This window comes from Budorcas taxicolor, chromosome 20 (genome assembly GCF_023091745.1).
Source record: "Budorcas taxicolor isolate Tak-1 chromosome 20, Takin1.1, whole genome shotgun sequence".
NCBI lineage: Eukaryota > Metazoa > Chordata > Mammalia > Artiodactyla > Bovidae > Budorcas > Budorcas taxicolor.
Window position 1 is genome coordinate 52,301,481 of NC_068929.1, and position 12,550 is coordinate 52,314,030.

General features: G+C 37.0%; 1 pseudogene; it reads left to right on the plus strand.

Moving 5' to 3' along the window:
• The first annotated feature begins 8,284 nt into the window (after positions 1–8,284).
• On the plus strand, positions 8,285–9,454 carry LOC128066186 (60S ribosomal protein L10a-like; annotated as a pseudogene).
• The last annotated feature ends 3,096 nt before the right edge of the window (positions 9,455–12,550 follow it).

A 12,550-nucleotide genomic window follows, 5' to 3' on the forward strand; every position in this document is an offset into this window, starting at 1 on the left:
CTTTATATAATATTTATCCATTATATTTGTGTCTATTATTATTCACTCCCTGTATGTGCTCAGTCACTAAGACTAATTTGACCCTCTACAACTCCATGGACTATAGCCCACCAAGCTCCTCTGTTCATGGTATTTTCCAGGCAAGAATACTGGAGTGGGTTGCCATTTCCTCCTCCAGGAGATCTTCCTGATGTGGGGATTGAACCCACATCTCCTGCACTAGCAGGCGGATTCTTTACCACTGAGCCACTGGGGAAGCCCTTTACTATTCACTAAATTTTATTAATCTGCATAATTTTAAGCCAATGTCAAACATATCTAATTATTACAACTTTAATTATCTTCTTATTAATTTTTAAATAATTTTCTCATCTATCCAGTTATAATTTACTATTTATATAATATTTAAATTTTTCTTATTTAATGATTGTTATATAGATGCTTTGAGCTCAATCTAATAGATAAAAGAACATTTTCTGTTTATAATATTTACAACATTGAGTATTTATCTTCAAGAAAAAATTATGTTTCCATTCTTCATAGTTTTCTTGTTTTTATTTCTAGTTCAATTCAATTATCTAACCTAATCTTGCATACCCTAAAGTGTCACCTTCTTAACTATCGTTACTATAAATGTTTCTTTTCTATATTACATTCTTTTAAAAAGTGATTGCTGGTACTGAGTGCTAGTTAGAGTGTTTATTTTTCTTTTAAAATTAATATGTTCATTCAATATAGTTACGTAATTATTTCAGAAATTTCTTAAAGTTTGTAGGCCCAGATTACAACATAGATTCAATTTAGATGATTTGTCAAATGAGTATGTTTAAAAAAAAAAGAAGGAAAAAGAGATTGAAAATATAATGTGACAAGTTTTCATTACAAAAAACAGAATTACAGAGATGGAGAAAGTTAGAACATGAAAGTGGATTTGAGTCTCAAAAAGATAGAAAGAATTTCTGTGAATGTAATTGACCTAGAAGAATAAAAAAATTGATTAGAGATTTCTGAGGAGAATTTAGTGTCGCATCAGGAGACACTAAGGAAGTGGGCAGAATGTAAATAAGCAGAAAAGGGAACTGATTTTCCAGGAATTTGGTTGACTCATCTCTGGAAACAATGAAGTTACCAAGCATGATAGAACAGTTTGGAGGATACAAGAAGGCTGTCTCCTCAAGTTTCTGATTGTTACCTTGAATTATTCCCATGGGTTTTACAGATGCCAAATTAAATCTTGTAACAAAATCATATTACTACATATTTCTTTCCAATTACCTTACATCTTTTGTATTTCTCTACTTTATTTTTTGGGGCTCCAAAATCACTGCAGATGGTGATTGCAGCCATGAAATTAAAAGACGCTTACTCCTTGGAAGAAAACTTATGACCAACCTAGATAGCATATTGAAAAGCAGAGACATTGCCAACAAAGGTCCGTCTAGTCAAGGCTATGGTTTTTCCTGTGGTCATGTATGGATGTGAGAGTTGGACTGTGAAGAAGGCTGAGGGCTGAAGAATTGATGCTTTTGGACTGTGGTGTTGGAGAAGACTCTTGAGAGTCCCTTGGACTTCAAGGAGATCCAACCAGTCCATTCTGAAGGAGATCAGCCCTGGGATTTCTTTGGAAGGAATGATGCTAAAGCTGAAACTCCAGTACTTTGGCCACCTCATGCGAAGAATTAACTCATTGGAAAATACTCTGATGCTGGGAGGGATTGGGGGCAGGAGGAGACGGGGACGACAGAGGATGAGATGGCTGGATGGCATCACTGACTTGATGGACGTGAGTCTGAGTAAACTCCGGGAGTTGGTGATGGACAGGGAGGCCTGGCGTGCTGCGATTCATGGGGTCGCAAAGAGTCAGACATGACTGAGTGACTGGACTGAACTGAACTGAGACAAATCGTACTGAAAAACCATCATCATCATCATTATATGCCCAGTGCTTTTAATAGAAATGCATCTACTCTAATATTTCATGAATATTCCAAACACATTTCATTGTTTATTATTATTTTTAGTAAGGAGAAAATATATTCAGACATTTATTTTATAATGTGTAATTGTGTCTGGGAACTGAATAGTCAGAGAAGACTTATGATGGGCTTGATTGAGGACTATTTTAAAGAATGAAAATAGTCTTTACATTTTCTCACCATATAAATTCTACATGTATAGGGGAACAGTATGGATTTTTCTTAGAAATAGAGCTACCATATACTCCTACATTGCCACTCTTGGGTATATATCCAGAAAATTATCTGAAAGGATACACACACCCCAGTGTTCATTGCAGCACTGTGCTCAATAACCAAAACATTAAAACAATCTAAATGTCCATTGACAGAGGAACTGATAAAGAGATGTGGTACATATATACAATGGAATATAACTCAGTCATTATAGAGAATGAAATAGTACCAGTTTCAGCAATATGGATGGACCTACAGAGTCCATACTGAATGCATGAGATCAGACAGAGAAAGAGAGTTCATACTGAATGAAGTAAGTCTGACAGAAAAAGATAAACATCATGTGACAGTCCTTATATGGGAAGTCTAAAAAGAAATGATACAATTGAATTTGTTTACAAAATAGAACCAAACTCATAGACTTAGAGAGGGAACTTAAAGTTCCCAGGGAAGAAAGAATAGGGGGAAGAGACAATTTGGGATTGATATGTACACACTGCTATATTTAAAATGGATAACTAACAAGGATCTACTTGTAGCACAGGTTACTCTACTCAATATTATGTAACAAATGGGAAAAGAATTTGAAAAAGAATAGATATATGTTTATGTATAAGTGAATCACTTGGCTGTACACCTGAAGCTATCACATCATTGTTATTAATACTTCAATATAAAGTAAAAAGTGAAAAATAAATTATATATAATTTTATACAGAAATACACATGTAAATGTATATAAATACCTATGTGTGTGTGTGAACTATGCAGTATGACCTCCTCTGCTTCATTGTTGTCCACTCTTAATACATGGAGAAAGTACACAGACATACATGTTTGCATGTATACACTTAAATCTATATACATATATATATATAATTAACATAAAACTTGTATTTCTTATTTGTTTTGGCAAGTGACGTTAAACTTCAAGACAAATAAAATGGTAGGTCAATTATGAAATAGTCTAACATAATGACATAATTCACCAAATTGATTGTTGTTCAATTAAAGAATCCATCACTTTGTGCAATTAATTTTATTAAATTGTCACTAAACTGTCCAATTTGCTTATTTCAGTTTATTTATTTGAACACTGTTAGATGAATGTTTTCAAAAATTCATAAAAATTGGAAACCAAGGTCAAATCACCATTATAACAAAATAGAAGACATCAGGTTTATAACTGGCAAAATATCTCCTGTGATCCTAAAATGTACCTCCCTGTCACAGATTGTGAATTATGTCATTTAGAAATTATTGAAAAATAACACAAATATCAACAGTGAAAATGTTAAAATGCCAAGTTACATTAACAAGAAAATATTACACTGCATATATAAAGTTGAAATGTTTTCAAGTGGTGTAAATATATTTAATTTCAAATATTACTGGCTCAGATATAAAATAATAAAGTAAAAATATATATAGTATTTAAGTATAGAGCATATCTTTGATAATTTATAAGCAACATTTTTCCATAATTTTCTTTTGAAATAACTTGAACTAAAAAGGATAAAGCATCATTCAGATCTGAATGAGGATAAACAACATATCCCTTCTCCCTTCAACTGCATCTGTTTATCCTGCAATGCTCTCAAATAAGAGTCTCAGGAATCCAAGAACTATCCCCTGATTTTGGCTCAGAAACATAGATTGTCTGGGTGAAAGAGGATTCAGGTTTTAGCAAAATCGGCAGTGTACTTGAAGATTAGCCATTAGCTTCAAATACATGCCAACAGCAGCAGCTGGCCTTTAAAAGACTCACATGTTCATTTCATTTCTGCTCATTGATTTATCTAAAATGAGTGAAGAAGAATAAACAATAAGAAAAGGAGGACATGAGTATATTACAGTATTTTTCACTGTTCTGGAGTTAAATTTTTTTGTCATTTAAGGGTCAGTAAATTTTCATGTAATAGTGACTATTTGGGACCATATCTTAGAAACTTTCTCAAACAATAGTCTTCACATATTATGTACTATGTGTATGTATGTACATATGTGTGTATGTAAGTATGTTGGTATATGCCATACAAGTATGTGAAAGGGGAGAAGGAAAAGGCAACCCACTCCAATAATCTTGCCTGGAAAATCCCATGGACAGAGGAGCCTGGTAGGCTACACAGTCCATGGAGATCGCAAAGAGGCAGACATGACTGAGCAACTTTCACATACATATATAGATACACGTGCACATAGATATATGCATACACATACATATATATATATACACATGCATATATACACAAAAATCATTAAAAGTTTACAATTAATATGAAAAGTAGAAGCAATGTATTAAAAAATACATAATTTGCTGTCTCTCTTGACTATATATCAAGATTACATAGCTACCTATATGTAGAGGTGCTGATAAGTAACTATGATAGCTGGCTGTTAGCATTATTTTAATACCATATGTAAGAATCCAAGGTGGCACCATCAGTAAAGAATTTGCCAACCAATGCAGGAGACACAAGGGGTGTTGGTTCAATCCCTGGGTCAGGAAGATCCCCTAGAGGAAGAAATGGCAACCCACTCCAATATTCTTGACTGGAAAATCCCACGGACAAGGAGCCTGGCTGGCTACAGTCAATGGGATTAAAAAAAAAAAAAAAAAGCCAGACACAAGTTAATGACTAAACAACAACAAAGATCACTCTAGCAATGATAGCTATCCAACAGTGGATGGAAGGTTTGGGGACATAAGCCTAGAGACCTAGAGACGCAGAAGGATGTGACTGGGGACTGTCCTGGGGCTTCAAAGGGACACCTCTGTAGCTAAGCATGTTTAGAGAAAATCTGTAAAAAATACGTGGCATTTCATTTCTAAAGATGGGAAGGGTTTATGAGTGAGAGTTCACTCAACTGTTTGTAATAACCTACACACCTTTTTTCAATCTCCCTTGACATTATACTTCCAAATGATATCATTCTATTTGCATAAAAGTTCTTCCAAATGGCAATGTGTTGTCTTAAGAAACAGAAAATATGGAAATTCAAGAAGATATCTACAGCGTGTTTTGCAAATCTGTGAGTTGAATAAATTTTGAAATCATTAAAAATAAAGTGAGAAAATTTCCTGTTTTCACAGGATCTATCATTATGGGAACATCTGGCATTTGGAAAACAGATATTAAAATAAAATTCATGAAATTTTCCAATATTGTGCACATTATATAATTGATCTTTTTAAGCAGATTTTTCAAGTTAGCTGTTCTTGTTTTCCTCTCAAAACATATTTTATATGACCAAAACTTTCTATGTTATATTAAAAATATTTTAATAAGAAAATTAGAGTATGGTTTTTAAAGAAAATTAAAAGTATAATAACTTCATGGTTTGAGAAATTATTTAAGACAAATAAAAAATATATACATCATATTCCCAGGCAGGAAATAAACTAAAATATCTCCACCAGATTACATCTTTTATCTTCTTGGAGAAGCAGCTGTGTGTTGTCATGTATCTGTACTGTTTGAAAAATAAAATGCATAATTAGCGGTTATTAAGACAGTAAGGTTATTCCGTGCACATGCCAGTTTTCTTGATGTCCCCATGCAAGGGAATTCTTGCCTCATAGTAAAAACAGAAGCAATGTTTTATATTAACGTCCATGAAAGACCATGTCCAATCATAATTTAGAGTGAGTTTTCTTCAAAGTCCTTAATTACAGGTCACTTCAGTGGTGCAGCAGATGGTAGAATGTAAAGTGGATAACAAGACACAAAGACAGGTAGCAGCGAGTTTGAGGGAATTTCTTCTAAGATGTCAGTCTTAGCATTTGGTGACATTGAGACTCCCAGGGCAAGATCATGGGTGGAGTCAGTGCTAATCTTAAATCACTTAAGAACTGATAATTGCCTTAATTCTATCAATCAAGGGGTGTTAGTTATCACCTTGAGTAAAAAGTATACACACTTGTCTTTTGTAAACAAAGTACTATTTCTCATTTTTTATAACTTTTTATTAGGAATCAACAACTTAAAATATATGTCTGGTAAACCAAAAATAAAGCAATGAAACAGAAAATATTTGAAGAACTTAATTTGTATTAGCCAGGACATTATTAAACACATCAGTATAAACCAGTATATATATATTTTTATAATTCATACAGGAAAATATCTCATGATCTCTTTAAAATTCATTTCTGTTGGTCTGACTATCCTTGGAGATGAAAGGAAGATAGAGGCTAGGTTGTCACTACTTTGAATGGAAGGACCCAAGTGCCCCTGGGATCTAGTAATAGCTTATTTTAAAATTCTAGAACTCGTCTACACCAAGATCACCAAACCAGTTTAAATACAATAAAAAAGAGTCTACAAGGAAAAAAAAAAAACAATTAAAATAAAGTTAGATACTAGAACTGGGGGAAAAGATTCCTTAAGCAAAAGCAAAGTGAGTAACAACCAGAACAGAAATACAGCAGAACGCGTTTAAATTTTTCTTATTTGCTACAGTGGATTAAATGGAGCTCCATTAACTAACCATGTCTAAAACTTTGAGAGTGAACTACTGTCTGGCATGATTGAGGAATTTTGTAATGCTCCAAATTTCACTAGAGTAGCACTCAACACTTCAGCACAATAGTATGTATAAATACAAAATTACAAAATAGGTAGTTGTTTTGTGTTTTAGAAATAAGAACCTAGACTCTGTAGCACACCCTTTTTATTTGGAATTGACCTTTTTTTCCCCCCAAAGTCAATGAGTAATATTATGTTCAAACAATAGTGACAATACTAACAAACAAAATGTGTTTATAAGCTCAGGAAAAAAGTTATTAATAATTATTTAAATATTTTATCACTGCTGCTACTGCTACTGCTAAGTCACTTCAGTCGTGTCCAACTGTGCAACCCCATAGACAGCAGCCCACCAGGCTCCCCCTGTCCCTGGGATTCTCCAGGCAAGAACACTGGAGTGGGTTGCCATTTCCTTCTCCAACGCATGAAAGTGAAAAGTGAAAGTGAAGTCGCTCAGTCAGGTCCGACTGTTAGCAACCCCGTGGACTGCAGCCCACCAGGCTCCTCCATCCATGGGATTTTCCAGGCAAGAGTACTGGAGTGGGGTGCCACTAAAGGTGGCATAATTGGGCTTAGAGAGGTAAGCAAATTAGATAGACCAAATAGATACCTTTAGGAAAAATACCTTAAACAAAAAGCAAACAAAAAAGACTCCATTTTCCTACTTTAGTCATACATTAAATAGATTTTAAAACAATGACATTATTGTGTTTTATCTTTGATTAATATTCCTGTAAGAAAAGCACAGGACAAAGGACAAGGAAAACTCTTTTTTTCCCTTTAATTAGGAAGAAAAGTGAAGTGGGTCAGTTGTGTCCGACTCTTTGCGACCCCATGGACTGTAGCCTACCAGACTTCTCAGTCCATGGGATTTTCCAGGCAAGAGTACTGGAGTGGGTTGCCGTTCCCTTCTCCAGGGAATCTTCCCAACCCAGGGATTGAACCCGCATCTCCTATATTATAGGCCGATGCTTTACCCTCTAAGCCACCGGGGAAGCCCAATTAGGAAGAAAGTATTGCCTAAGTCTCACAGTTTATTGCTAAGTGTGAGGATATTTAGTAGACTTAGTAAGGACCAATCAAAGGAAAAAAAAACCTACCTTGGCAAACTACAGTGCAACTGATTTAATACACACACACACACACACACACACACACACACACATATATAATATACATATATAATAATTCTTTTTATATTCCAATTATAGATAATGAAAATTTCATTGAATGTATTAGAATTTGGTTAACTTAAAATATTGTCCTGGTCTTATTATCTCAGAAAACTCAGGAATGCAATAGAGATAGAAAGAAATGATGACTTTTTCTCTCTTCTCTTATAGATTCTTTGGCTAGTCTGATAAATGATGTAAGACAGATTAATGAAAGAAAAACACATTTAATTTAATCCTGTACATATAAGAAGCTCAAGGACAGTCAGGTTTATTTGGCATCCTCGGCTAAGGAGAAGGGGGCGGGGCCTGGGGCTTCAAAGGCAAGTCCATTGGCAGCAAAATAAAAATGTTTTTCCTGCTCTCTTCAGGTTATCCCAATGTCACCTACCATGAGCAACAAAGTCTCCGGAGACACCATCTAGGAGGCGGTGCAGAAAGTCGTGCAGGGGAACCAGTGTGGGACGTGGAAGCTTTTGGAGACAGTGGAGCTTCAGGTCAGTCTGAAGAACTATGACCTTCAGAAGGATAAATGCTTTTGGGTCATGTAAGGAAAGTTATGACCAACCTAGATGGCATATTGAAAAGCAGAGACAGTACTTTGCCAGCAGTGGTCCGTTTAGTCAAGGCTATGGTTTTTCCAGTGGTCATGTACGGATGTGAGAGTTGGACTGTGAAGAAAGCTGAGTGCCAAAGAATTGATTCTTTTGAACTGTGGTGTTGGAGAAGACTCTTGAGAGTCCCTTGGACTGCAAGGAGATCCAACCAGTCCATCCTAAAGGAGATCAGTTCTGGGTGTTCATTGGAAGGACTGATGCTGAAGCTGAAACTCCAGTACTTTGGCCACCTTATGCGAAGAGTTGACTCATTGGAAAAGACCCTGATGCTGGGAGGGGTTGGGGGCAGAAGGAGAAGGGGACAACAGAGGATGAGATGGCTGGATGGCATCGATGACTCGATGGACATGAGTTTGGTGAACTCTGGTAGTTGATGATGGACAGAGAGGCCTGGCGTGCTGCAATTCATGAGATCACAAAGATTCGGATACTACTGAGCGACTCAACTGGACTGAGCTGAAGATTAAGTCTTCTACATGCCTCAGGTTCTCTGCATGTGTTCTGGGGACCAGAACCACTATGATGAGGCCAAGGCTATGGATATCCCCCACATGGACATGGTTAGACACTGAAGAAACCCAACAAGAATAAGAAACTGGTCAAGCAGATGGCCAAGAAGTATGATAACTTTTTTGTTTCAGAGTCTGATCAAATAGATCCCACATATCCTCAGTAGAAACCTGAATAAGTCTGGCAAGTTTCCTTCCTTGCTGACCCACAATGAGAACGTGGTGGCCAAAGCTGATTAAATGAAGTCCACCATCAAGTTCTAGATAAAAAAGGTGCTGTGTCTGGCCGTAGCTTTTGGCCACACAAAGATGACAGATGATGTAGAAAATCCACTTAGCTTTCAAATTCTTGGTGCCACTGCTCAAGAAAACTTGGCAGAAAGTCTGGGTTTTGAACATTAAGAACACCATGGGGAAAGCCCAGTGCCTGTACTAAGGTACAAGCTTAATAAACCATACTGCCACCATTTATAAAACAACAACAAAAACAACAATTACATAATTTTCCTGCTATGTAGACATAATGGGACACAGAGAAAGCTTTGAAAAAAGATGTGTTCCTAAATTCTACCCAGACTATCAAAACCAGCTTATAATCATTGTAGTTATCTGTGGTGATTACTCTCTTCTTGGTATAAACTCTCCCTCTAAATTCTTATACACAGTTAAGTAAACTTCCAGACTCTTTAGTCTCTTAAAATTAATCAGCCTAAAATAATGCTCATAACAAAGAGATACATTTGGGGTGGCAGATTTTGCTCCGCTACAAGATTCATATGGTCCTAAATTTGCATGTGCCTTACAGTTCCTATTTTATTAAGATACTATAAAATTTCTGTCAAATTAAAAGCATCAAATAATGCAAACACTTTGAAAAAGAATCACTAATCATGTCTCAAAACTAAAATTAAAATTTTGCTAGATAGATTTTCATGTTAATACTAATCTGGCAAAGAAATCTCTGTTACAGAAAAATATTACATAAAGCCACAGAGATAACAATAAATAAATACAGTTGCTATCTGTATGCAGGCCAGGAAGCAACAGTTAGAACAGGACATGGAACAACAGACTGGTTCCAAATAGGAAAAGGAGTACATCAAGGCTGTATATTGTCACCCTGCTTATTTAACTTCTATGCAGAGTACATCATGAGAAACACTGGACTGGAAGAAACACAAGCTGGAATCAAGATTGCCTGGAGAAATATCAATAATCTCAGATATGCAGATGACACCACCCTTACGGCAGAAAGTGAAGAGGAACTAAAAAGCCTCTTGAGGAAAGTAAAAGAGGAGAGTGAAAAAGTGGGCTTAAAGCTCAACATTCAGAAAATGAAGATCATGGCATCCGGTCCCATCACTCCATGGGAAATAGATGGAGAAACAGTGGAAACAGTGTCAGACTTTATTTTGGGGGGCTCCAAAATCACTGCAGATGGTGATTGCAACCATGAAATTAAAAGACGCTTACTCCTTGGAAGAAAACTTATGACCAACCTAGATAGCATATTCAAAAGCAGAGACATTACTTTGCTGACTAAGGTCCGTCTAGTCAAGGCTATGGTTTTTCCTGTGGTCATGTATGGATGTGAGAGTTGAACTGTGAAGAAGGCTGAGTGCCGAATAATTGATGCTTTTGAACTGTGGTGTTGGAGAAGACTTCTGAGAGTCCCTTGGACTGCAAGGAGATCCAACCAGTCCATTCTAAAGGAGATCAACCCTGGGATTTCTTTGGAAGGAATGATGCTAAAGCTGAAACTCCAGTACTTTGGTCACCTCATGCGAAGAGTTGACTCATTGGAAAAAACTCTGATGCTGGGAGGGATTGGGGGCAGGAGAAGAAGGGGACGACAGAGGATGAGATGGCTGGATGGATGGCATCACAGACTCGATGGACGTGAGTCTGAGTGAACTTCAGGAGTTGGTGATGGACAGGGAGGCCTGGCGTGCTGTGATTTATGGGGTCGCAAAGAGTCAGACACGACTGAGCAACTGAACTGAACTGAACTGAACTGAACTGAAGTGCTGCCTAGGAGAGACATTCAGCACCTCTGCATTGGTAAAGCTCTCCCACATACTATGAGGACTTCCCTGGTGGTCCAGTGGTTAAGAATGAATGCAATGCAGGGGATAAGGGTGTGTTTCCCTGGTAAGTGAACTAAGATCCCACATGCCATAGACCTAAGCCTGCATGTCACAACTAGAATCTATGTGAGCCACAATGAAAGAAAGTGCATGAAGCAAAGAAGATCGCTCATGCAATCAAAAATAAATAAATAAATAGCCATTAAAAAGAAGACACGCTGTTTATTTAAGAGCAGTATTTATTCTGATTGGCCTGTGCTTTTTCTGAAATAGTTGTTAGCTATTTTGAATATCTTTGCTGATTTTGGCAAACTGTTACCATGGGTTGAATTTCAATGTGTAGGCTGCCATATCCTGCTAGTTCAAGAAGATAGGCACTGGGTCTGTGAGTGGCTTTATACTGTGGTCAACTAGGGGGATAATCCTCTTGACCACATAAGGAGAGTTTATACTTGAATTAAGACGGGAATGTTCATGAAGCCATTCCATGTTCCATGCGGTAGAAAGCCATTGAGCTATCTCAGGTCCAAAAGAAGGCATAAGTTAAATCATTGTGTTTTGAAGGTTAGAAAGGAAAAGCAGAGTTCTTTCTCCTCCACATAAAGTTCCAGCATCCGCAGAGCTCATCCAAGTTTTCTTCCAGTAGCTTATACATCTCCCTAAATTTAGCCTATGAAATTACCTATCCCTATATCAGTCGTGTCCGACTCTTTGTGACCTCATGGACTGTAGCCTTCCAGGCTCCTCTGTCCATGGGATTTTCCAGGCAATATTACTGGAGTGGATTGCCATTTCCTTCTCCATATAAAAACTGACAACTACCACACCCTGATGCCCCCTGCCTTCCCAGATGGCCCAACTCTTGTCTGTGGAGTGTGTGTCTCCTTGAATTAACCTTCTTTTGCTTTACTGTGGCCTGCTCTTGAATCCTTTCCTGTGTGAAGCCGAGAATCTATACTCAGGGGCTGTTCCAGTGATTTACCTAAGACCTGGAATGTGACCATTCTCTCAGAGAGCACTTTTTTCCCTGTAACACAAGCCCTAAGACTTCTCATCTTATTTTGAAATAAGGACACTGAACATGTAGTTGGTTTAGGAATAAGGTGGTATGATATGATGATATAAGTGATCTGATACTTAATCTGGTATGATAAGTGTTTAAGGGGATGAGGATATGAAGAGTGAGAAACCCTGGGAGAATGTTTAAAGGCAGAGATTGGAGTTATGCACCTGCAGTAAGGAACACCAATGATTCTGGCAAAACAACAGAAGCCAGAAAAGTCTCTACAGATTTCAGAGAGAGCATGGCCCTGCTGATACCAGAATTTCAGGCTTCTAGGCTTCAAAACTGACAGAACACTTTTACATTGCTTGAGCTTCTTAGTTTGTGGAATTTCATCATGGCAGCACTAAGAAACTATTATTTCTATCTAAGGAAATGTTCA